The sequence below is a fragment of the Tamandua tetradactyla genome, chromosome 4 (assembly GCF_023851605.1).
Source record: "Tamandua tetradactyla isolate mTamTet1 chromosome 4, mTamTet1.pri, whole genome shotgun sequence".
NCBI lineage: Eukaryota > Metazoa > Chordata > Mammalia > Pilosa > Myrmecophagidae > Tamandua > Tamandua tetradactyla.
The window spans coordinates 171,825,011-171,849,894 of record NC_135330.1 but is presented as its reverse complement, the minus strand read 5'-3'; the positions used below and the strand labels follow the sequence as shown (position 1 = coordinate 171,849,894).

Here is a 24,884-nt window from a genome sequence, read left to right as displayed (position 1 = left end):
GTTCCAGAATGGGGTACGCTGTCTTCTTGGTCTCTGTTGTGGCTCCGGGAGTTGTTCTGTATCATTTCTACTTCTCTAGTAGCTGTTCTGGAGGAGGAACTAAGACCCGCACGTCTTACTAAGCCGCCATCTTCTCCAGAAGTCTCATCATGATCATTTTTAAAACATTAGCATCACTCCAGAAAAAGAAATAAAAATAAAAAGAAAGAACTCATACATCCCATATCCCTTACCCCTCCCTCTCACTGGCCACCAGTATTTCAATCTATCCAGTTTTTATCCTTTATCTTCCTTATTATTTATTTTCTGTCCTTATTATTATTATTATTATTTACCATCTGTCCATACCCTGGATAAAAGGAGCATCAGACACAAGGTTTTCACAGTCACATTGTAAAAGCTATATACAGTCCTCTTCAAGAAACAAGGCTACTGAAACACATTTCAACAGTTTCACATACTTCCCTCCAACCACTCCAACACACCAGAAACTAAAAAGGGATATCTATATAATGCATAAAAATAACCTTCAGGATAATCTCTCAACTCTGAAATATCACAGCTACTGAGACTCTTATTTTGCATCATTTCTCTCTTCCCACTTTTGGTAAAGAAAACCTTCTTACTCTCCTCAAAACAGGTCCTGGCTCCTCCCTGGGAGTCAGGTCCCATGTTGCCAGGGAGATTTACACATCTGGGAGTCATATCCCATGTAAGTCCAACCATATTAAATGGTTGTATCTTAATTTTGATTTACTTATGTTCCTTCTGCTGCCCTCCTACCCCATCTCCAAATTTCACACCTTAGATCCTGGCCATGTGAAACTCCTTGCTTTCCCTAAATACCTTTCATCTCCACCCATGTTCACATATACTATTCTAATAGAAAATGAGAATTCCAGTTGAATACTGGAAGTTTCTGAATCCTATGCATCTAGTTGTTGGTTATTATTTATTATGTCTAGGCATCTGCTCTCTGTTGGCACTCCAAGCATTTCCAAATATCCATGTCTCTGTTAGCTCTGAAGCAACTGTTCTCCAAGCATCTACTTATTGTTTTAAGAGGGTATATGCAATTAAAGCAATGTCCCAAGGTTTAGTAGTCATGGCCTTTAATTGAATAGAGATAGATCCATATCCATACTCACATGCTTCTTTAAAACAGGGCACTATTTTCAGAATTATATAAGCCTGTCACCATCATGGTTATATTTAGAAGATGTAATCTCATGACTACAGTGTTTTTCTTGATACAGTTAATAAATCTCTCATAATACCCTAATATTTAAACAAGCCTGAATGCACATTATACATTTTATGTCTTTGATTGCTGCAAATATTCCAAGGTGGTAATGAGATTTTTTTCAGAGAAAATATATAGTTTTCAATGTCATTTATTTATAAAGTCTAATAAAATTTCCCGCTAGCATTGATCTCTTTTTCCTAATGGCCTATAGCCTTTAGAATCTGTACTACATATTTTGGCATCTCAATTAAATTTGCTCCTATATTATATAACATAGAACAGCTTATTATGTTTGTGTAATAGTAGCTACCATTTATTAAGCACATAATATTTACGTGTACTAATCTATGTTCTCTCTAGGTCTTTCAGCAATGCTGCAAAGTAGGTGTTTTGGTTTGTTAAAGCTGCCAGAATGCAATATATCAGCAATGGAATAGCTTTTAAAAGAGGAATTTATTAAGTTAGAAGCTTATAGTTCTAAGGCCATTAAAAAAATGTCCAAACTACTGCATCCAGAGAAAGTAACTTGACTCAAGAAAGGCTGATGTCTGTCACATGGGGAGGCATGTGGCTGGCGTCTGCTAGTCCTTGTTTCCAGTTCCATTTCTTCCAGCTTCTGATGCCAGGGGTTTCCTCTATAAACATCTGTGGGCCTTCATTTAGCTCCTCCAGGACACGACTCTTGGCTCTGGCTTGCTTAGCATCTCATGGGAAGGCACAGGGTGATGTCTGCTGAGCTCTTCCTGTGTCTAGGCATCTGCTCTCTGTTGGCACTCCAAGTATCTCCAAACATCCATGTCTCTGTTAGCTCTGAAGCAACTGTTCTCCAAGCATCTGCATCTGAGGCTTCTCCAAAATGTTTCCCCTTTGAAGAGACTCTAGTAAACGAATCAAGACCCATGAATGGGTGAAGTCATATCTCCATCCAATCAAAAAACTATACCCACAATTGGGTGTGTCATATCTGCATGGATATAATCTAACCAAAAGTCATGCCAACAGCTGGGTATGCCACATCTCTATGGAAACAATCCAATCTAATTTTTACACCCTAAACAATAGATCTGGCCCCACAGTATTGGATTAGGTTTAAAGTGTGGCATTTCTGGGATACACAATAGTTTCAAAATGGCACAACAGGTATCATCCATATTTTATAGACAAAGTAGTTGAAGTTCAGAAGAGTTAAGTGGTAGCTAGCGTGTGTCAGAATCATGATTAAAATTGGCAGTTTCTTGGATTCTGGTGTCCTGAGTTTTTCTACTGGGCTATCCTGTTTATCTAGAAAATTGTTGTAAGTTAGTAATTAGAAATTTGAATCACATTTTTCAGAGGAATAGAAGCACCCCTAAATTTATTGAACTTGCAATATATCTGTATAACAATATATACCAACACAGATAAGTATTTACTTATGTATTCCAACCTGATTTACATTGAATATCTTTCCCAGGTGTGGCAGCAGAATTTGGGAGTTTGAATTCCATATTATTTACCAGAACTAACAAAGTTCTCTTTAGCTTGGCAGAGTATCTGGTAACTTTCAAAAGTCATGAAAGAAATTCCAAGGGCTGGGAGGAAAATACTTTGGAGTGGTATTTTGTGGTGTATTACTTGATGAGGTCCTTATTTTGGGGACCACTTTTGGGTCCCAGACTTTCATCTTATACTCTCACTTTTTTTTTTCTCTAAGCCCTGTAATATTCACTTACTACTGAGGCACAAGCAATAATAAGAACTGCATTTTTTACGTTACAAGGAAAATCATTTTCTGTGATGGTTACACGATATGCTAATTTTCTCAAAATCTTTTCTGCAATAACATTTCATTAATATTCTGGTCTATAGACTGAATCAATGAGGTCACGAAGATAGGCAGGAAGCCATTAGAAGAATGAAATATTTACTGACTGCACATTAGGCACACTATGCTAGGTTTTACACACTTAAATGTGAACATAAATTCTAGTTATCAATTAATAGAAAAACAATGCTGTCAGGTAAGCTTGTTTTAAATGCTTTTACTTTAAACATAAATTTGAACCTTTGTATTTAACAAAGATTTTTGACCAAAGAAGGATGTCAGCATGCACCAATATGTTTTGCATTTCCAGAGATTTTACACAAGGGTGCAACATTAGCACATGGGAACATTCAATCTGTTTTACTCGACTCAAATCTTGAGTTGTTTTATTCCCACCTGCTGGGTACCATTTGGCTAGCAGCATGATTCCCTGGTTTATCACCACTACTAAAACTTTAGGTAGGAAACTCTTCAATGGGGGAAAAATAGCAGGTGTTTTTTTTTTTTTTTTTTTAAATGTAACACACCTAAAGCTTTCAAAAGTAGGGCCTAATTTTAAAGTACCAAAGCTGTCGTTTAAATAAGAAAATGTACTTGGCTTAATCAGCCCTAAAGTGAAGCTATCATTGCCTTTTCAACAAGGCTTAAATCAAAGAGGATTGTTTTCCAGAAAACTGATTCCCAGCTTGTAGTGCATAGTTTTCAAGGGCGTGTATAGTTAGCTTTCTACCTTCCCAAAATCTAGATGACCACTCACTCCTCCAACCAATCCTTAGTTTTTCCAGGCCCATTATTTTCTTGCTAAGTTCTCTGCTCCCTGCTCTTTTACCCACCTGTATTCTCCTTCTACATCCCTCAATCTATACCTAGAGGAAAGACTGTTTCTTTGCTGCATGATCAATTATTGACCAATCACCGCTACAGTGCTTTGAATTTCAGATCCTATTAGTCAGGTTTCTACTGTTCATTCCCTGAAAAGCGCACTAAGTGTCATGACAATAATAATAAAAGTACACCAAGAGTTCTCACAAACCTAGGAGGTATCTGGAGGAAGAGCCCTTAAATGTTTGAGTCATCTATCCCCATGTTCTCATTCATAGGTGAGAATACTGGAGGTGATAGGACATGACATGCCCAAGGCTATATAGATAGCTAATGAGAGGCAGAAGCTAGCCTTGCAGTTCAAACTCTTTCCACTACACCACAACTACCACACACACACAACCGCGTAGGTTAAGGTAAGAAAAGTTAATAAGTAAATCAAGATAAAAAGCCCAGTACAAAGGAAAAATCTCTGGGATCTCTCCACCAACTTTTATATGGCACAAAGCCACCCTGAATGTGAAATCCTGCTCAGTTCAGCACATGCAGCACAATACGAAAGATCCTGATTCTCAGTTCTGAAATGGAATCTGTGACTGCATGTGTCAATATTTGAGAACAAAAGGTCCCACTAGCTCCAGTTTTTTCAGTCTTCAGCCACAAGCTTATGTCTTACTCTTAGTGTTCAACAAGATATGCTCAGTGTTCAACAAGAGAAAGGAATCAAGTTGATACACCAAAGTTAAACGCAAAGGGGAGCATTTCTTTTACAAGCAGGTCATCCCAGTTACCTAAAAGCATACACTTCCGACGAATTTACAATGTTGCGACAGACCTGTTATGATTTCAGTGAAAGTCAACACAATAATCAGACATTAACAAAAGATCAATTTGGAAACACCAAGTTAGGCAAGCATGCAAAGTTCAGAGTATAAAACAGCACAAGGCTGAACAAAGACACTCCTCTGGAGGAGGTGGATTTGAAGATGCTGAACAGAACTATATAAAGTAGGAGCAGAAAGGGATGCCTCAGAGATCAGTGAATCAGTTCCCTTATTTTATAAATGAGGAAAGTAAGCAGACAGGATTTGGTGAAGCTCACAAGCAGCTAGTGCTATTTGCAACTACTATGCATATCCAATGTAGAGGGCGATAAATACCTAGAACATATTAAGCGCACCATTTAAATAAAACATTTCACTAAGCCCACTGATTTAAACACAGTATTATCAAGATTGACACAAGAGGTAGGGATGAAGTTAATACAGCACAGCAGCACATTTCACATATATATTTATGTTTGAAAGATTAAATGGGGAAGATCACCTCAAAGATTAATGCTCAGTTTTGATAAATAATCAAGTTTTCATACACTTTTCTGATATACAGCAATATGTATTAGCTTTTAAAAAATGCATGTTCTTCAGCTTCCTCCTATACTTTTTTATGCCTTATCTTTAAAAACTGAGCACGGGGGCAGGCCATGTGGCTCAGCAGGCAGAGTTCTCACCTGCCATACCAAAGATCTGGGTTTGATTCCCGGTGCCTGTCCATGCAGAAAAAAACAAACAAACAAAAAACAAGTGAGCACTGGGTACTTTCAACCTAAGTATTGTTACATGTATGTACACATTAGGAAGAAACAAAATCCATGATATTTTAGTTAACTCATACTGTATTTATAAAATGAAAAATACTTATCAAAATACACTTTTCACTGGGAAAAATAGATAAAACAGACAAATGGATCTACACAAAGCAAAAATTAGCTTTGGTAGATTTCAGTGTGGTCCAGTCCATCTCAAAGCACATCTGCCCCTATAACTCCAGAGCTGTTCCTCTTACGAGTTAAGAATTTTTTAAATATTTTAAATTGAGATTTTATTATGCTGATATTTGTTTTTCATTCCACATCATCTTCAGCCAAGCTCTGAGCACTTACAATTCTCTGACTATTTGTTGGGAGCTTAGTCAGAAGCATCTGGAACAGTGGTAGTGGAAGAGTTTGCTGTAATACTTGTAATAACTGCTGTGGCTGTCCGCACACAGCAATTGCATTTGTCAAATGGTTCACACCCTTCTCGTATTCTCCTTGGGCTAGTAACTGTTCACCCAGCTGTATATCTTCAAGGAAAATTTTCTCAACAGCTTCAGCATCTTGAAGTTCAGGTAACTTGGAAAGCCCAGCTCTCTCCTTGGCAAGTTTCTGTTTCTTTCTTCGCTCTTGCAGCCTGTTCTTGAAATTGGGGTCACTCCATCTTTTGTGGTTGTAGTAAATGCAATACCAGATGAAAAGGGCCCCGCATACACTGGGCGCGATGGTGCTGTTCCCACCCGCCATTTTCTCTCAACCGTGGAGTGAGGAGGGTAGTGGCAGCAGCCCGCGAAGGAGCCTTTGGCTGCTGAAGGATGCTGGCTGGTGGACTCTCTGCTTCTCGTGGCTACATTGTTCTGCTCTTTCAGAATCTCTAGCTTTCTCCAAAATGTTTCCTCTTTTATAGTATTCCAGTAAACTAATAAAGACCCACCCAGTTTAACAACCACTCTTGTTTGATTCACATTTCCAGGGAGATGATCTAATTAAAGAGATTCAAACATACAGTACTGAATAAGGATTAGAAGAAATGGCTGCCTTTACAAAACAGGATTAGGATTAAAACATGGCTTTTCTAGGGTACATACATCCTTTCAAACCAGCACAGATGCAAATGAGTAAGAGTGCCCTTTCTTATCTTTGCTGTACTACAAACCCATCTCTATTCTTAGGAATTCCAAATAATGTTTTCTCCTTTCTCTTTTCCAGAATTAGTGGGGTTGGCTCTCAATCTTTTATTAAACAAGGCTCCATCTTATATCTTCTTTTCTCCATTGCTTGGCCCTTGAAATTAAATGACTCCATTTGATTTTGGAGGTTTTTTTTTTTTTTTTTTTTTTGCCTCTTGGGGGCAGCAAACCTTCAGTACTGAGTGATATTTTCCCAAATGGGATGATGTTAAATTTCAGTTGGATCAGTGTCAGCTCATTTGTTTCGTCTTCCCTGTTGGAGTTTGTTGTGATGTCACTGTTTTAATTCCATGCTTCAATTCATTAACTAAAATAGTAAATCTATGGATCAAAATCAGATGTCTTTGTTAATTAACAGAGGGCAAACTTGCATGTTAATGAAACAACTGATAAATTGACTTACATCTAAATTTAGCTCATTTTCATGTTTCTAAATATCTGTAGTGTAAAATTTATTTTTGTTGACAGTTAACCCAAAGAAGTGGATTGTTACCTAACTGTTTTATATGGTTATTTCCCTACTGGTAACCTGCATAAGGTCAAAGACTACAAGTTAAACTTTCATTTATTTTCTAACTATCTGAATACTCATAACTGTAAAGATGTAGGTGCTTAATAGTGTGAAACTTAATGGCTTGGATTGAATTATTTTAACAGATATTTAAGTATCACTTTTAGGGCAGGTAAGATGTCAGATGCTTAAAATACAAAGATAATTAAGAAAATAAATTCTTTATTTTCAAGGCTCACTTGTCTTATTCATATTTCACACTAATCCTTTAATATTGTTTTGAATAAGTGACAGAATTACATGGTTCCAAATTAAAATGATATAAAAAGGTTTTCATTGAAATGTGTTGCTTTTACTTATATCTCCATCCATCTCATCCCCAAATTCAATCCCCAGTAGGTAATTATCTTCATGAATTCCACATGTATCCTTTTGGTGTTTCTTTTTTTTTTTCCTTAAAAAATATGGAATGCTTCACGAATTTGCATGTCATCCTTGCACAGGAGCCATGCTAATCTTCTCTGTATTGTTCCAATTTTAGTATATGTGCTGCCAAAGTGAGCACTTGGTGTTTCTTTTTGTAGACACAATCAAATGAATATCTTATTGTACATTTGCTATTTTGTATGTATGCAGAGCTATCTGTAGAATAAATTCCCAGCCATGGGATTGCTGTATTAAAGTGAAAAATATCTTTGTGATTTTGGAAATATTGCAAAATTTCCCTCTATAGAGGCCATACCATTTTGCACTCCCATCAACAACGTATGAGATCATGATTATCCTTTGTGGTGGGTTGCAGTATGTAGCCCAGGAAACGATGTTCTTAATCTTAACCTATTCCATGGGTATGAATCCATTGTAAAATGGACCTTTTGAGGTTGATATTTTTAGTTAACGTATGATGAACTGAATCAGGAGGGCACCTATTCATATTACCCGAGGCCTTGGAGAAGGTCACAGGGAAAAAGGCCACAGGGAGAAGCTGGAAGACAATGGAACCTGGAAGAGAAGGAAGGACATTGCCATGTGCATTGACATATGACAGAAAAGCCAAGGTCCAAGGATTGCCAGTTACCAGTCCCCAGAATGAGGACTATTCCCAGTCTTTGAGGAGAAAGCATGGTTTGCTGATGTCTTGATTTTACACATCTCCTAGTCTCAGAACCATGAACCCAAAATACTTGTTGTTTAAGCCAACTGAATGCATGGTATTTGTTTTAGCAGCTTGGGACTGAAGATACCTTTCTATGTAACAATAGAAAATATGAAGAAACATATGACTATATTAGTTAGTAAGCTGCTGGAATGCAATATTTCAGAAACAGAATGGCTTTTAAAAAGGGGAATTTATTAAGTTGTAAGTTTACAGTCTAAGGCCATGAAAATGTCCAAATTAAGGTAAGGCTATAAAAATGTCCAAATTAAGGCACCTAGGGAAAGATACCTTGGTTCAAGAAGGTCAATGATGTTCAGGGTTTCTCTCAGCTGGAAAGGCACATGACGTCTGCTAGCTTCTTTCCAGGCTTCTTCAACGGCTTCCCTGGAGACATTTTCTTTCTTTATCTCTAAAGGAAAGAGATGGTTGTGTGGGCTCTGTTGGCTCTAAAGTATTTTCCAAAATGGTTCTCTCTTAAAGGACTCCAGTAAGCAACTCCACCTTGAATGGGTGGAGACACATCTCCATGGAAACCATCTAATCAAAAGTTACCACCCACAATTGGGTGGGTTATATCTCCATGGAAACAATCAGAAAAATCCCACCTAACAATATCGAATGAGGATTAAAAGACATGGCTTTTTGGGGGTACAATAACTTCAGACTGGCACATTGTTCCTTAACAAGGTGTTCTAGTTTGCTGGCTGCCGGAATGCAATATACGAGAAACAGAATGGCTTTTAAAAGGGGGAATTTAATGAGTTGCTAGTTTACAGTTCTGAGGCTGAGAAAATGTCCCAATCAAAACAAGTCTATAGAAATGTCCAATTTAAGGCATCCAGGGAAAGATACCTTGGTTCAAGAAGGCCGATGAAGTTCAGGGTTTCTCTTTCATCTGGAAAGGCACATGGCAAACACAGTCACAGTTTCTCTCTTGGCTGGAAGGGCACATGGCAAGCAAGGCATCATCTGTTGTCTTCTCTCCTGGCTTACTGTTTCAAGAAGCTCCCCAGGAGGCATTTTTCTTCTTCATCTCCAAAGGTTGCTGGCTTGTGAACTCTGCTTCGTAGTGCTGCAGCATTCTCTGCTCTCTCTGAATCTCTCATTCTCTAAAATATTCCCTCTTTTATAGGACTCCAATAAACCAACCAAGATCCAGACAAATGGGTGGAGACATGTCATCACCTAATCCAGTTTATCCACTCTTGACTAAATCACATCATCCAGGGAGATGATCTGATTACAGTTTCAAACATACGGTATTGAACAGGGACCACTCCACCCTTATGAAATGGAGTTTTGGTTAAAACATGGCTTTTCTAGGGGGCATACTTTCCTTCAAACCAGCACACAAGGTATCCCAAAAGTTCTTTGTGTTCCTTTCTGTAAAGAAATTTTTATGTTTGTACTAAGGAAGATTTAATGACATGCAAATTCCTTGGTTTTAAACAGTGAGTCTACTGCCTAGGCTAGCTCCATTTACTTATTTAGGGAGAGGCTTGACCCTTTATTCTAAGTCTAATGAGAATGTCTAGGCAAAGATTTTTGCCCATCAAGGATGATTAACTCATAAGGAGGCTTTGAGGAACTTTCACCAATAAGCTGCAAGTTATAGGCTCTTCATCTTGAAAACATGAAAAGAAGAAACCCATCCCACCTGCCCCTTTAGGTAGCAAAATAGATGTTCCAAATCTATTGATTTGCTACAAGCAGCAGGATAACTCTGTTTTCCCTCAACAAGAGTATGCATTGCCTCAAGGTTGTTCATAAAATTGACACATTCCACCTTCAGGTGGAGGGCCCAGAGCAAACGTTAATTTAATAGGAAATAAAAGGGTCCCAGAAAAAGCACTGAAGAAATTATTTTGTCCTCTTGGATTTTCCATCTCATTCAACTCAAAGTCTAAAAATATAGTAATATACAGCCCAAAGAGGGAGACTAGTTCTAGACTGGAAAGATCCCAAAACAACATGGGAGCACAAAGAATGAATAAGAAAGCTTAGGGAAGAAAGAGAGGCCTTTACTGAGGAAGCAATATTTGAACTGAGTTTTAAAGAAAGATTTTGTTAGAAGGGGAGAAAGGCATTCTAGGCAGAAGGAATGGTGTACTCAATGTCAAGGAAACATAAAAGGCCTGGCACACTCAGAAACTGGCAGATTCAGTGTGGTTGGAGTGTAGCGCTCATAGAAAAAGTGGTGGGCAATGAGGCCAGATGTAGATTGGAACAGTCTTCCAATATGAAAGAGGGTTAGGATTTTAAGAGACAAGAAATCTGGAGCTAATGGAAATTTATTACCTTGAGAGTTGGGGATATGATAAGGTGTCAGTAAGGTGCTTGTGTCATATAGAAGACTAACTTGATTTGGAAGAGACTTGTGGCCTGGAATTGGGAGAACATTGCTGTAATCCAACAGAGAGATTATGGTGGAATGGGCTAAATCAAGGATGATGGACAAAGAGGAGTAACCAAAATGGAAAGGTTTTTATTAACTCTCTATGCTGTGTTGTTTCTTTCTCTCCAAACTAAGGCTAAAACATAACTCATATCATTACTGTGTTTAAGACTGTCCAGTAGCACCCATCTCATTCCAACTAGGAAATTAATCTTTAAAATGTGATTGGCACTGTTAGAAAAAATGCTGTACTTGAAAGTGAATAAGTGCTCACCCAAATGTGAGAAGAAAATAATTTGTTAATGCTCTTGCAAGAACAGGCACCCAGCCAAACACAAAATGGTGCCTGGCCCGCCAATCAGTAGAACACCAAAATGGTTATAACTGTACCTGGCTACAAGACCCTCCCCTGTTTCTCTGCTGATTGGATACTCCAGAGGTTATAGCCTATCAGGACAGTCTAACTAATTCAAATTTCTGGCGGAAGGTTCTCGCTTTTGATTATGCTCTATATTTCAATGACTCTGGCTGTTATTTATTTAAACTTGTTTCTACCTATCTGGCACCTATTCAAGGCTTACATCAAAGGTGCTCTCCTTCCCTGCCTGCAAAACCATTTTGAGTTATTCAGCAGTCCTTTCCTGGGCCATCTTGTGTGAAAGCTAAAGTTAATTTTCTTACAGGCATATCTATTTTCTCAATGTGATACAGAAGTTCTGGCTTTTTTGTTGTCTCAAAACACACTAGGTCTGTTCCCACTTCAGACTTTAGCATGTGGAGAATCCCTGTAGCTAGAACACCCCACCTCTGCAAGGCTCACACTCTCATTTCCTTCAGGCCTTTATTCCAATGTCACCTTCTTAGTGAGGCTTACCTGGCTGCCATTGATAAAACAGCAACTTCTATTTCAACCACTGTGCTGGTTTGAAAGGATGTATGTCCCCTAGAAAAGCCATGTTTTAATATAAATCCCATTTTATAAAGGCAGAATAATCCCTTTCCAATACTGTATGTTTGAAACTATAATCAGATCATCTCCCTGGAGATGTGATTAAATCAAGAGTGGTTGTTAAACTGGATTAGGTGACAACATGTCTCCACCCACTTGGGTGGGTCTTGATAAATTTCTGGAACCCTGTACAAGAGGAAAAATTTTGGAGAAAGGAGATTCAGAGAGAGCAGAGAATGCTGCAGCACCTCGAAGCAGAGAGTCCATCAGCCAGCGCTTTGGAGATGAAGAAGGAAAATACCTCCTGGGGAGCTTCATGAAACAGGAAACCAGTAGAGAAAGCTAGCAGATGATGCCGTGCTAGCCATGAGCCCTTATAGCTGAGAGAGAAACCATGACTGTGTTTGCCATGTGCCTTCTCACTTGAGAGAGAGACCCTGAACTTCATCAGCCTTCTTGAACCAAGGTATCTTTCCCTGGATGCCTTTGATTGGACATTTCTATAGACTTGTTTTAATTGGGACATTTTCTCAGCCTTGGAACTGTAAATTAGAAACTTATTAAATTCCCCTTTTTAAAAGCCATTCTGTTTCTGATATATTGCATTCCGGCATCTAGCAGACTAAAACAACCACTCTCTCCAATCCTGACCCTCCCTGCTTTATTTTTCTCCACAGCACTGATAAGCAACTATAGTAATAAGATATTGCCTCAGTAAACATCTAGATAATTTAAAGTTGTGTTTGCACGTAAAATTTTCTGTAGTATATCTCAACCCAAATAATTTGTTTAATTTTAGGAAAATGTGATTGTCTTTTTTAATTGAAAATGCTGATTTCAGAAGTTGTATGCTTAGCAATTTGTAAGTAGTTAAGTACAAATATCTTTTATGAAATGTGGATGATATTCTGAGCAAAGCTGGGAGCAGTTTACAGGGGCAATTAGTTTGAAAAAAAAGAGTAAATCAATACTGATTATTGTTGCCTACCCAGCATTCATTCCCCCTTTCTTCCTCTCTAACAGTTCCCCAAATTAATTCATATCTATCCTCTCCAAGGCAGCCAGGTGCCACAGGGAAACTGGCTGCACCCCTATCTACAGTACATTCTTGTTGTCCTTGCCAGAAATTAGCTCAGGAATATATCAATGACTTTATTCTAACCCTTAGGGGATTTGGAGATATCATGCCACCAGCCTAGGGTTGACACTAACACCAAAGATGTCAGAGCAGAGAGATAGAAAGGTCCTGGATCCTTAAGGACGATGTTGAGCCATTAAATCAAACCCTAAAAACCATATCTTGCCTCTGGATCTTCTGTTACTGTGAGATAATACATTTCCATATTCTTTGTGGTGAGATTTCTGTTCCTTGAAGCTGAAGGAGTGCTAAATGGTACAGATATTATTAGGGTTTTATTTAAATTATATTCAGATTATTTGGTTCTAGTAAATGTTTTTTTAATATTAAATAAGGGATGTTGTAAGTGAAATTGCTGTCATAAGCCATTCACCAAGAGGCTAATATAGGGAGGACAATGTTTTCCTAAAACAGTTTGTAATTTTGAAATTTTTCTATTGATTCAAGAGTTTAAAATGTTCTGTTGTCATAATTCATGGAAGGAAGAAAGAAGATGTTCTGAATTGATATTCAGAAAACACACCCCATCTGCAGATTATTTGGGTTCCTGAAAGGATGGGTAAAAATGAAATTTTAATAGATAAACCCTAGTTTGAATGTATGGCAGGATGGATAATGGCTACTTATTAGTTACTATCCAAATTCTTGCCTTTGAACTTTTATTGAAGACCTACAACTCTATACCAGACATTGGGTTAAGTGCTTCACGTGTGTCATAGCAAAATCTTCACAAAGGGTGAGAATAAATATGCCCATTTTGTAAACTAAGTGGGATTTAATTATCTGACTAAGTTCACACAGATAGTAAATAATAGACCCATGAACCTAACTCTAAAACCATGCTCTTGATCACTAAACTATACCTCCTGAGCTAGCTAATTATAAAAGATGTTCTCAGTGGTATATTTGTGATATTTTGCTACTGTAACAAATTTCCACAAATTTAATGGCATGAAACAACACAGACTTATTACCTTACTGTTCTGGAGGTCAGATGTCTAATGGGTCTCACTGAGCTAAAGTCAAGATATTGGTAGAGGCAGCTCCTTCTGGAGGCTCTGGCAGCGGGGGGGGGGGGGGGGGTCTATTTCTTTGCCTTTTCCAGCTTCTAGTGGCCACTTCTACTTCTTGGCTTGTAGCCTCTTCCTTCACAGACACCATTCCTCCAATCTCTGCCCCTGTTGCCACATAGCCTTCTTATTATCTGATTTCTCCCACCTCCCTCCCACAAGGACCCTTGGGATTGCATTTAGGGTCTCCTTTGATATCCAGAATAATCTTCCCATCTCAAAATCTTTAATTTAATCCCATTCACAAAGTCCCTTTGCCATACAGGGTAACATTCACAGGTTCCAAGATTAGAAGGTGAACATCTTTGGAGGCCATTATTTGGCCTACTCCAATAGGGCAAATAAAACTGATAAAAAGAGATCACAGGTCATATAGAATGCAAGAGGAAGAGAAATGTAAAAGAAGCCTAAACAAGAAGCTTACTTTCAAATAGACATTGCAAATATCTGTGGCATAGTGTGACTTACCACAAATAAATTCACATGTATCTGAAAAAATATATATTACATTGGTTGCAACAACACTACAAGACACTTAATACATACAAGTGCAAATAAGACAGTCCTTTCCTTCAAATATTTTACTCTCTAGTGGGCAAAGCAGACAATGAAAACACCAATTAGTATAGATCCTGATTATGACTATATATAAAAATACAGATTGCTTTAAAAGTAGAGCTGTACCCTTGATATGGAGTGGTTGATAGGGAGTGGTTGAGAGGAGTTAAGTTCAGAGTAGAATATTTGGAAAAGATCTCAGAAGATCAATGGCATGATGTAAAAAATGTATAATTAGCCTTGAGGCTTTCACAGTGGTAGTTTATGTTTTGATATGGTTAATTCATATTTTAAAAAGGAAAGGTACATGTGAAGTGATTTGAAGACAGCCTTGAACGTGATGGATGTTTAAATGTTAATTTTGTTCTTTAAATATTTAAAGCCAGGGTCAGCCTTGCTATGTGTAAAGCCTCTGTGTTTATGAATCTCCCATGGCTATTTATATTAAAAACCTAATTTTTGAAATAGCTGATATTCTCACGTCTGGCTTATTTCATTCAGCATTATGTACTCAAGGTTCATCCATCTTGTCATGTGCTTCAGGATGTCGTTCTGTCTTATGCTACATAATATTCCATTGTATGTATATACCACATTTTGTTGATCCACTTGTCTGTTGATTGGCATTTGCTTTGTTTCCATCTTTTGGTGATTGTGAATAATGCTACTATGAACATTGGTGTGGAAATGTCTGTTTGTGTCATTGCTTTCAGCTCTTCTGGGTATATATCAAGTAGTGCTATTGCTGGCTCATAGGGCAATTCAATATTTAGTTTCTTGAGGAACCACCAAACAGTCTTCCATAGTGGCTGCACTATTATACATTCCCATCAGCAGTGCATAAGTGTCCCAGTTTCTCCACATCCTCTCTAACATTTTAAGTTTCCTGTTTGCTTAATAGCTGCCATTCTTATTGGTGTGAGGTGGTATCTCATTGTAGTCTTGATCTGCATTTCCCTTATAACCAATGAAAATGGGCATCTCTTCATGTGCTTTTGAGTCATTTGCATTTGATTTTCAGAAAAATGCCTATTTATATCTTTAGCCCATTTTATAATTGGATTGTTTGTTCTTTTGTTGTTGAATTGTACAATTTCTTTGCATATACAGGAAATCAAATTTGTCCAATATGTGATTTCCAAATATTTTCTCCCATTGAATTGGCTGCCTCTTCACCTTTTTCACAAAGTCTTTTGAGGTGCAGAAGCATTTGATTTTGAGGAGTTCCCATTTATGTATTTTTTCTTTCATTGCTTGTGCTTTGGGTGTAAAGTTTGGACAGCTACCTCATATTACTAGGTCTTGAAGATGTTGCCCTACATTTTCTTTTAGAAGTTTTATGGTGCTAGTTCTTATATTTAGGTGTAGATCCACTTTGAGTTAATTTTTGTGTATGGTGTAAGGTAGGAATCCTCTTTCATTCTTTTGGCTTTTGATATCCAGTTCTTCCATGCCCAATTATTGAAAAGACTATTTTGTCCCAGTTCAGAGGATTTGGGGGCCTTGTCAAAAATCAGTTGATCATAGATTTGGTGGTCTATTTCTGCTCTCTCGATTCAATTCCATTGGTCAACGGTTGCATCTTTGTGGCAATACCATGCTGTTTTGACCACTGTGGCTTTATAATAGGTTTTAAAGTCAGGGGGTGTTAATCCTCTCGCTTTGTTCTTCTTTTTTAGTATGTTTTTAGCTATTCAGGGCCTCTTTCCCTTTCAGATGAATTTGGTAGTTAGCATTTTCAAATCTTCAAAGTAGGTTGTTGGAATTTTGATTGGTATTGTGTTGAATCTGTAGATAAACTTGGGGAGAATTGACATCTTAACTATATTTAGACTTCCTATTCATGAGCAGGGAATATCTTTCCACCTATTTAGATCTCCTTTGATTTCTTTTAGCAATGTTATGCAGTTTTCTGTGTACAAGTCCTTTACATCCCTAGTTAAGTTCATTCCTAAGTACTTGATTCCTTTAGTTGCTATTTTCAATGGATTTTTTTCCTTAACTGACTCCTCAGCTAGGTCATTTCTTGTGTATAGAAATGTTACTGATATTTGCACATTAATTTTATATTCCACCACCTTGCTGAATTTGTTTCTTAGCTCAAGTAACTTTGCTATAGATTTCTCAGGATCTTCCAAGTCTAGTATCATATCATCTGCAAATAATGATAGTTTACTTCTTCCTTTCCAATTTGGATGCCTTTTACTTCTTTGTCCTTCCTGAATCTCTTTACTTGTGATTGGTTTGTTGAGATCTTCTATTTCTTCTCGAGTCAGTGTAGCTTGTTTGTGTGTCTCCAGGAATTTGACCATTTCATCTAAGTTGTCTAATTTGTTGGCATATAGTTGTTCATAGTATCCTCTTATGTTTTATTTTATTTCTTCAGGGTCTGTGGTTACGCACCCCTTCTCATTTCTGGTTACGTTTATTTCCCCCATTATATCCTCCACTACTGTTCCTAGCTCTTTACTCCTCTCTTCTCCTTCTGGGACACCAATGATTGTTACATATGTGCGCTTTGTTTTGTCTATCATTTCCCTGACTTCCCATTCAATTTTTTCCATTTACTGTTTTGAGTCTTCGAAGTCAATTATCCTATCCTCCAGATCACTTATTCTTTCTTCTGTCTCTTCAAATCTGGTGCTGTGTGCCTCTACTATGCTTTTTATTTGGTCAACAGAGTCTTTAATCTCTGTGATATCCACTATTTTTCTATTTATTCTTTCAAATTCCTCTTTATGCTTTTCTACTGTCTTTTTGATCTCTTTTATGTTATTTGACTTCCCACTTATTTTATTAAGTAGAGTTGTATGAACATCTTTGATTAGTTGTTCCAGTGTCATGTCTGTGTCTCCTCTGGTGTTTTATTTTGTCATTAGGCAGGGCTATATCTGTCTGCACTGTGATATGCTTAATGATCTGCTGTCTTTGTGGCATGTAAATATTTTGATTGATTTACCTGGGGAGTTGATTTCTTTCAGTAGTCTAAGGCCTTGTGTTATGGGATGGTTGTACAGCAGGGAGCAGGGCATGGGGTGGGGCACTTAGTGTGGTGGTTTGCTTCAGGGCAGGTATGGGCACAGATTGGGGATGCTACACTGATGCTGGTGAATATGGACACCCAGCAGCCAGGGAGGATGTAGCTGTGCGGGTGCACCAGTCTGTGGGCCATAACCCTGGTGTGCACTGGTCTAAGGTATGGGGCCCTTTGTATGCATGCAAAGAGCTGTGGCAGCAGGTCAGTGTTCTGTCTCATGGATTGGGGGCAGATGTGACTCGGCTGTGCAGGTCAGCACTTTCTCAGAGCTGGAAACTGAGGCTGAGGGCCATGTGCATGCGCGGTTGTGGGACTGCCATAAAATATGGTTCCCAGAGCAGAATGGCATGATTGAGCATGCGTGTAGGTCTGGGAGTGCCGTAAAGGGATGTGCAGCCTCAGGGGGGGCAGGGTGAGGATGTGCGACTCTATGGAAAGGGGGCAGGGGCAGCCTGGTTATGGAGGTTAGTGCCCGCAGGCTTTATGCCTTGGCAGCAGTCTATGGGGAACAGGGAAAAAGAGGTAGTGCTCAGGAGGGGTGCAGGAGAGGTGGGTTGGGCCCTACTTGGGTGGAGGTGTGGGGCAGGGATGTGCACTGGGGCTGGTGGGGTGGTGGCTCCTGGAGTGTGGGGAATGGGAGCAGATGATAGGTTTCCAGTGTGTGGGTTGTGGGAGAGTCTCTGGTCATGGGGCTTCACTGGTGTCAGTAGCACACCCAAGGAACATGGCCTGGCTTACTTCCTAGTCCCAGGCTCCTGTCCATGTACCCCTGCAAGCTCGGCTGCTCTGTGCCTCTCAGCCAAGCTCCAGCTTTCTGCCTCTCAGTTCCTCGGCCTCTGCAACCAAGGCTGCCCCATGTGGTGCAGAAGCCTCTCCCAGGTCAGCCACTGTCCCGAATTGCCACCTCAGTCACTCTCCTGTCTCTTCTCTAACTTTTCCGTAGAGCAGGGTTAATCTTGAGCTACTCTATTCGGCCATCTTCCTGGAAATCCTCAACTTAGTCTTTCAAAGAAAAATATTCTTCCTTTAAAATTCAAAATTCTAAAAATGAAACTCACTGCAGCTATAAAATGAAAACTCTAAAATAATTTTAAAATCTAGTTTACAAAGACATTAAGAAGGTAGAAGAATTTATGCATTTTGAATGAAATAAATATCATAGATCCCTCAAATTCAGGTAGTAACTAAATACAATCTTTTATCTCCAGAAACAGATTTGTTTTGACTTCTGAATATCAACATCTATCGAAAGGTACCCAGGGCTCCAGGATTTCTGTCTCCATCCCACAGAGGTAGAGTTTTAAATTCACTATAGAATGTGATTCTCTCTATAGTTCTGGGAAAGGAAGTAGTAGTATTCATTTGAACTCTGACGTATAAACTCTACTACTATGGTAAACCAAAAGGAGGTTACATCACAAGGATGGATTTTAAGTTCTAATCAATTATAAAAATTAAAAAAGAAATGGGAGGAATAAAAAGTGTGAGAGGTTTTTCAACTGGCAGTGTAAGAGTTTAAACAGTACTCAAGGGTCATATGTTAATAATGGAAACCCCATGAGAGTCTCAGCTTCAGCTTGGGTGTATGAAAAGAAATCGTAGGTAGGACTGCTGGGCTGTGGACCATAGCAATCTTTCTTCGACTGTTATTTTTTTTATGAAATATTTTAAATCACAAACTTACTTTTTATGGATATGTAGCAGTAACCTTGTAAATATAAGCTTAAAACTGTAAGCAAGCTGTGGATGTGAGCTCTTAGTCTCAATGAGGAGAAATATGTAAATGTAGTCTGCACTCAGATATGAATGAGCTTTCATCTGTCACCCCAGACTCAGAGGCGCCATGCCCCATGTGTCATAGGATATAAATCCCAAAGGAAGTAATCAATAACTGAGATAAGGAACTAATGAAATTCTCCAGCCTGTAGGACTGATAGGAGGTAACAGCCTCGGCCCTGTTACCTACTATCCAAGATGATTATCTTTCTTTGTCTCTGACTTGTATAAAAGCCAATTGAAAAATCACTATGGGGAGGCAGATTTGAGAAGTTCTCCTGCTCTCCCACGTGCGTAAATAAACATTTTTATTCTCAGCCAGTTTGATGTGTCCATATTAGCTGTACCAGGCAATGACCCCAGATTTGGGGGTGGGGGTGGGTGTTGGGGGACTGACTCACCTACAGATAAACTTTTTGCCTTGACCAATGGTATAGACCAGGGGCTGTCAAAGCACCATTGCAGAACCAGCAGCACCACCATTACCTGGGAACTTGTTAGGAAATGCAAATTCTCAAGCCCCACCTCAAGCCTACTGAGTCAGAAACTCAGGGGGTGGGACCCAGCAATCTGTAGAGAAATTTCCGGGTGATCCTAATGTATGCTAAAGGTTGAGAATCACTGATTTGGTTCGACTAAATCAGTTGTTCTCAGTGGGGCCGATTCTGTACCCTGCCCTCCTCTGGGGGACTTTGGACAATGTCTGGGGACATCTTGGTTGTCACAGCTTGGGGCTGTTGCTGCCATCTAGTGGCAGGAGACTTGGATACTGCTTAATGTCTTAATGCACAAAATAATCCACAGCAAAAATTAACTGGCCCAAAATGTCAGTAGTGCTGAGGTTGAGAGATACTGTACTAAGTCCTTTAGAAGGAATTTCCCGAACCTAGATAAATTTACTCAACAGAGAGACAGTATGGATTAGGGAATGAGTAAATGTCTGTAATGCAGTTTTCAGCTCTGTTAATTAATAGCTGGGTGATTTCATGCAAATCCCTTAATCTATCAGTTCCAGATGTCTCATTTATAAAATGGGAATAATCTCCACCTATTGCATGGATTACGATGAGGCTTGGATGAGATAATTTGTATGAATGTACTTTGTAAACTGTAATGCTAATTAAATTGAACCAAAGGATTTTTCTAGTGGGAGGAAGATATAGACTAGAGGTGGGAGTAGGATGCTAAAAAAGATCAGAGCATCTGATTCAGATATCTGAAAATAACTAAATTACTTAATGTAAATTTGATGTGTTTTGGAGGTTTTTTTCCCCCTTAGTGTTTCTTACATCCTTTCCTAAAACTATTTAGCTTTTCTGGCTTTCAGTGGCTTCCAGTACAGGGAAAACTTGCTCCTGGCTTCTCTTTATACCGGGGGTTTGCAAACTTTAGCTTCCACCAGAATCACCAGGAGGGTTTATTAAAACACAGATTTCTGCCCCTTGCCCCCACTGAGTTTTTCAATCCATTGGTTTGTGAAGGGCCTGAGAAGTTGCATTTTTCTAACAATGTAACCAAGAAATTAGGATTTAAGGGATGATTTTGATTGCTGAATCATTATATAGATATCCTTTTTCGATTTCTGGGTTATTGGAATAGACAGAGGGAAATAACTGAAATCTCTAAATTGTAATCCAGCTGCCTTGATCTCTAATAATGGTTATATAGCCATTACCTTGTGCTCCTCTGATTGTAAAAATCTTGTGACTAACCTTCATTTGTACCCAGTTATCCAGTTTTTCAATTTTAGAGTCCTGTAATCACTAAAGATAGCCCCTAATGTTTATTAATGAAGGGTCTTGGGTCAGCCCAGAACTAACCCAACCCAAGCCCAAAGTTGACTTGATAACTAAGACTGGATCTGGCCAAAATGGGTCCGCCTGATGCTCAGTAGCTTAGACTTTAACCTACAAGCCATCCATGCCTCATTACAATACATTACAATCAGGCCCATCATCCTATTGAGGCCATCATTTTCTCACATAGGTTCTGAGCAATCAGTCTGCACATGCTCAATAGTTAGATCACCTCTAATTACATTCTCTGGGGCCACTGTGCTCGTTATCCTAAAAGCTGCCCATCTTGTAACTCTATAAAACTATCAGAATTACTGCAGTTTGGGGAGACAGGTTTTGGGCCAGTAGGCCACCAGATCTCCTGCTACATGCTTAGTAGTAAACTTCTTCTCTCTTTGAAAGCCCTGTGTCTCAGGAATTGGTCATTTGAGCACATCAGGCAAAAGAATCCACAGTCTTTGTCTCTGGTGATGCTGATGCTTTCGGTCTGGGGACACATTTTAAGAACTCTTCTCTGCCCTATTATTAACTGGATGACGGAAGATAGTGGTTAAAGCTGCTAATTTCTAACTGTTGCTGGCAAGCTTTGGTTTTGCACATTTTGCTGGCTCATTGCCAAACTTCTTTTGACATAAAGAATCGCTTTTATTTTCCTGGCAAGTGAATCCATCTCCCTTATTAATCCCTTGCCTAAAAAAGGCCCATGCATTTATCCTTCCTATTCTCAATGATGTTAACAATTTTAGCAATTTAGTATTGATAATGGCTTTGTATTGTTCTTGGTTAATTAAGGACACTCTACATTAGTGATCATATTTAATGACAGACGATGCACACTTGGCTCAAACAAAGATAGGATGTCCTAAATGTATTTTAGATAAAGAATAGTTTTGTTATTCAGGACTCATTTTTAATTCAGGAATCATTGTGCTATCAACAAAGCGAAAACATGAAAATTAAGGGAGGGGCTTGGCCTAAAATCTCTGTATTTGAAGTGTTTTTCAAAGTGTGGCTCATGGACAATTTCCCTCAGAATAAATTGGGATGTATATTTGAAATGCATTTTCTAGGCCTTCCCAAGAAGTGAGGGTGATTGAGCATTAGATGGTGTAGAGAGTGGTCGTGGGGGAGTCCTGCACCTGCTTTCCCTCGGGCTGAACCCAGCCAAACCTTCCAGACACGATTGGGGTTTTCAGGGCAAAGAGCATCAGTGCTTACCTCCCTGAGGAGCTCAGGCAACAAGCCAGTCCTCAGTTTCCCCAGCACGGTGCTGACACGGTGCTGCAGCAGAGCAGCAGCTGCGGCATCTGCTTGTCAATCAGAGGCAGCCTTACATGGCCCCGTGAGTCTACTGGGTTCTCTAGGGGCACAGGCAGCACCTGGCATTTTCTCCAACACTCCGAAGATGGCTGGCACCCTGAAGCGGCTTTGCCATCCAAACGGAGAGGACAGGGAGGGCCTGAACTGAGCTATGAGGGGAATGTGGACATCTCCACAAATGCTGGTCGGCAGACGCCGATGCCATGGCCATGTAAAGCCCCTGGAGCTTAGATGCCACTGCAGTAGGAGGAGGTGGAGGGGAAGGTCTAGAATTGAATCCGAACTTGAAGGGACTAAGTTTATATAGAACTTATTGAAATTACTTGATTTCTTTCAAATGGGGGAACGGAGCTTTGAAATAAAGATTGAGATAAAGAATAAGAAAAGAAGTTACATTTCTGTAAATCTGTAGCTTGAGGATCACATCCAGTCTATTACATGTGGGGGTTAGTTCTATGCCAGGCATGGAGCCTGAGAAGCCAGTCCTACATCCCTCTGGCTCCATGCCAGGCGCATCTCTGCTTAGCACTGGCTGTTCCTTCTGTCTGATGCATCTGCCAGATAGCTGCAGGAATTGATCTCTTTCTTCAAGTTTTTATTTAAATGTTGCCTTCTTCTTAGATTTTCTCTGACCACCTTTTCAAATTTTTAACCCCTGCCTCCATCCAGCATTTCCTATCACCTTTCCCGCTTTAGCTTTCTAATAAAATGTTTTCACTAATATAATGTATATATTTTAATACATATCATAATATATTTTATATATAAATTTGTATATGCATAGAAAATGTATATATGTATATGCATATATAATTTTTTCATTGTCCATATCCACTACGAGAATATGCACACCATGAGGGCACATTTTTGTCTTATTTTTTCAATGCACTGTCCCAAGTGCCAGGAACAGTGCATGTGGTAGGTGCTTAATAAATCGCTGTTGAATTAATTTATTAATTTGGCTCTCGGAAATGGTTCTTGGGCAGTTCATATTTGTGTCATGGACCTATTAGACATCTGTAAACTAGAATTTTCATCTTGAGACAGAAGGGTTGACTCCATGATCCAAGCAAATTGCGAAAAGCTGGGGACTATTCTCAGAAGTGATTGTTTCAGGAATACCAAGAAAGTGTAAGGAGCTGGTGCTCCAGAGAAGAAGTTCATGCCCAGAGGTCTAGGTTCTCAGTGCACAGATGAGCTTGCTTGTGGGGCCTGGAGGGGTGGGGGGGACGGTGGTGTACAAGAGCTAGAGAAAGTCTGAACCGCCTGTGGGGGAAGAAAAGTATGTAAATTGAAAGTAACCTATTGGGTTGAACATGGTCTAGTGAGCTGAGTATTCCAGGTGTGTCCTATAAAGTGTAATGCCCCACTTGAACTTCTCACCCCTGGGAGGGAAAGGAGGGCAGGGATCAAGAAGAGTGTGTGTGTGTAGTTGGTGATGTAGGATGAAGGTTTCTTCCTTCCATCTTGGAGGCTTCACCAGGAACGTTGCCTCTGTGCATTCTGCATGTTGTCCCTGGGCTAGGTTAGCTATGAAACTATATTGTTTTATTCAAAGTATGAAATTGTGACATGAGCAAACTGTAAATAGGTGAAGCAGGTAGGTCTGTTACATAGGGGGAGAAACGTGGCAGGGTAAAGTTGTGAAGTACTGATCAGCGTGGATTTCCCCCCACTGTGTTTTTATTTCACAGGCTCTCTCGGGTAGTACCTTGAATCACAGCTGTGTGCACTTGCGAAGGAGGGAGCGGGGAAAATAGGAATCCACTGAATTTCAGTTGTAACTCAGAACTCACCAAGTCAATATTTTCTGAAATCAAACAGCGTGGGGGTTTAAAAGAGAGATTAAGTTCAGCAATGGGAAATTATAACTTGAGAACTAACTTTTGAGACACTACCTCAGGAGAAATGTTGAATTGAAGATTTAAAATGGAAATTATCAAGTAGGACAACATTCTGTTCTTATTTCATTGACTATATCTAGTTTGTTAGGTAATCAAATTCATATTTCCATGTATGTTACCTACTGTATTTCCAGTAAACCAAATATTTTACCATAGATACACTCCCAAACACCCACAGAGGATGAAGGCACTCCAACACAGATTGTTGATTATTCTATAATCTGAAAATTAAAGTAATTAATTTACTCAATAGATTGCAATATATAGGTGTACAATTTCACTGACAAAATATCAAGAATGATTCATGAATAGGTGGTTAATGTTATCAAAATCATAAAACCCTCTTCTACTTATGTTCTGTGATGAGAGCAGTCATCAGTGAGATAATAGAGATTTTATATTTCTTTTAAGCTTCAAGAATCGTTTTTTTTAACCTCAAAGTGCCCCCTATCCACCTATTTCTCCAACTTCATTGACAAATTAATAGAAATGAACTATTGAAAAAGGACTCATTCCCACCCCTGAAGCCCTGTTGAATCAATATACCAAATTCATAGTAAAAGGCCATGGATCAAGAGCCCACAACTACAGTGTAAAATATCTCGAGGCCAAGGA

At 39.1% G+C, this 24,884-nt stretch overlaps 1 protein-coding gene, 1 non-coding gene and 1 pseudogene across 2 annotated transcripts in view; 1 reads left to right on the top strand and 2 right to left on the bottom strand.

The window, feature by feature from the left end:
• Positions 1-24,884, top strand: part of LOC143679526 (uncharacterized) — a 78,350-nt gene that overhangs the window by 39,207 nt on the left and 14,259 nt on the right. The window lies entirely within an intron of this gene.
• LOC143679524 (mitochondrial import receptor subunit TOM20 homolog pseudogene) lies at positions 5,776-6,213 on the bottom strand (annotated as a pseudogene).
• LOC143681767 (U6 spliceosomal RNA) lies at positions 7,626-7,732 on the bottom strand. Its single transcript, XR_013174828.1, has one exon. It is a non-coding gene; the product is annotated as a U6 spliceosomal RNA (small nuclear RNA).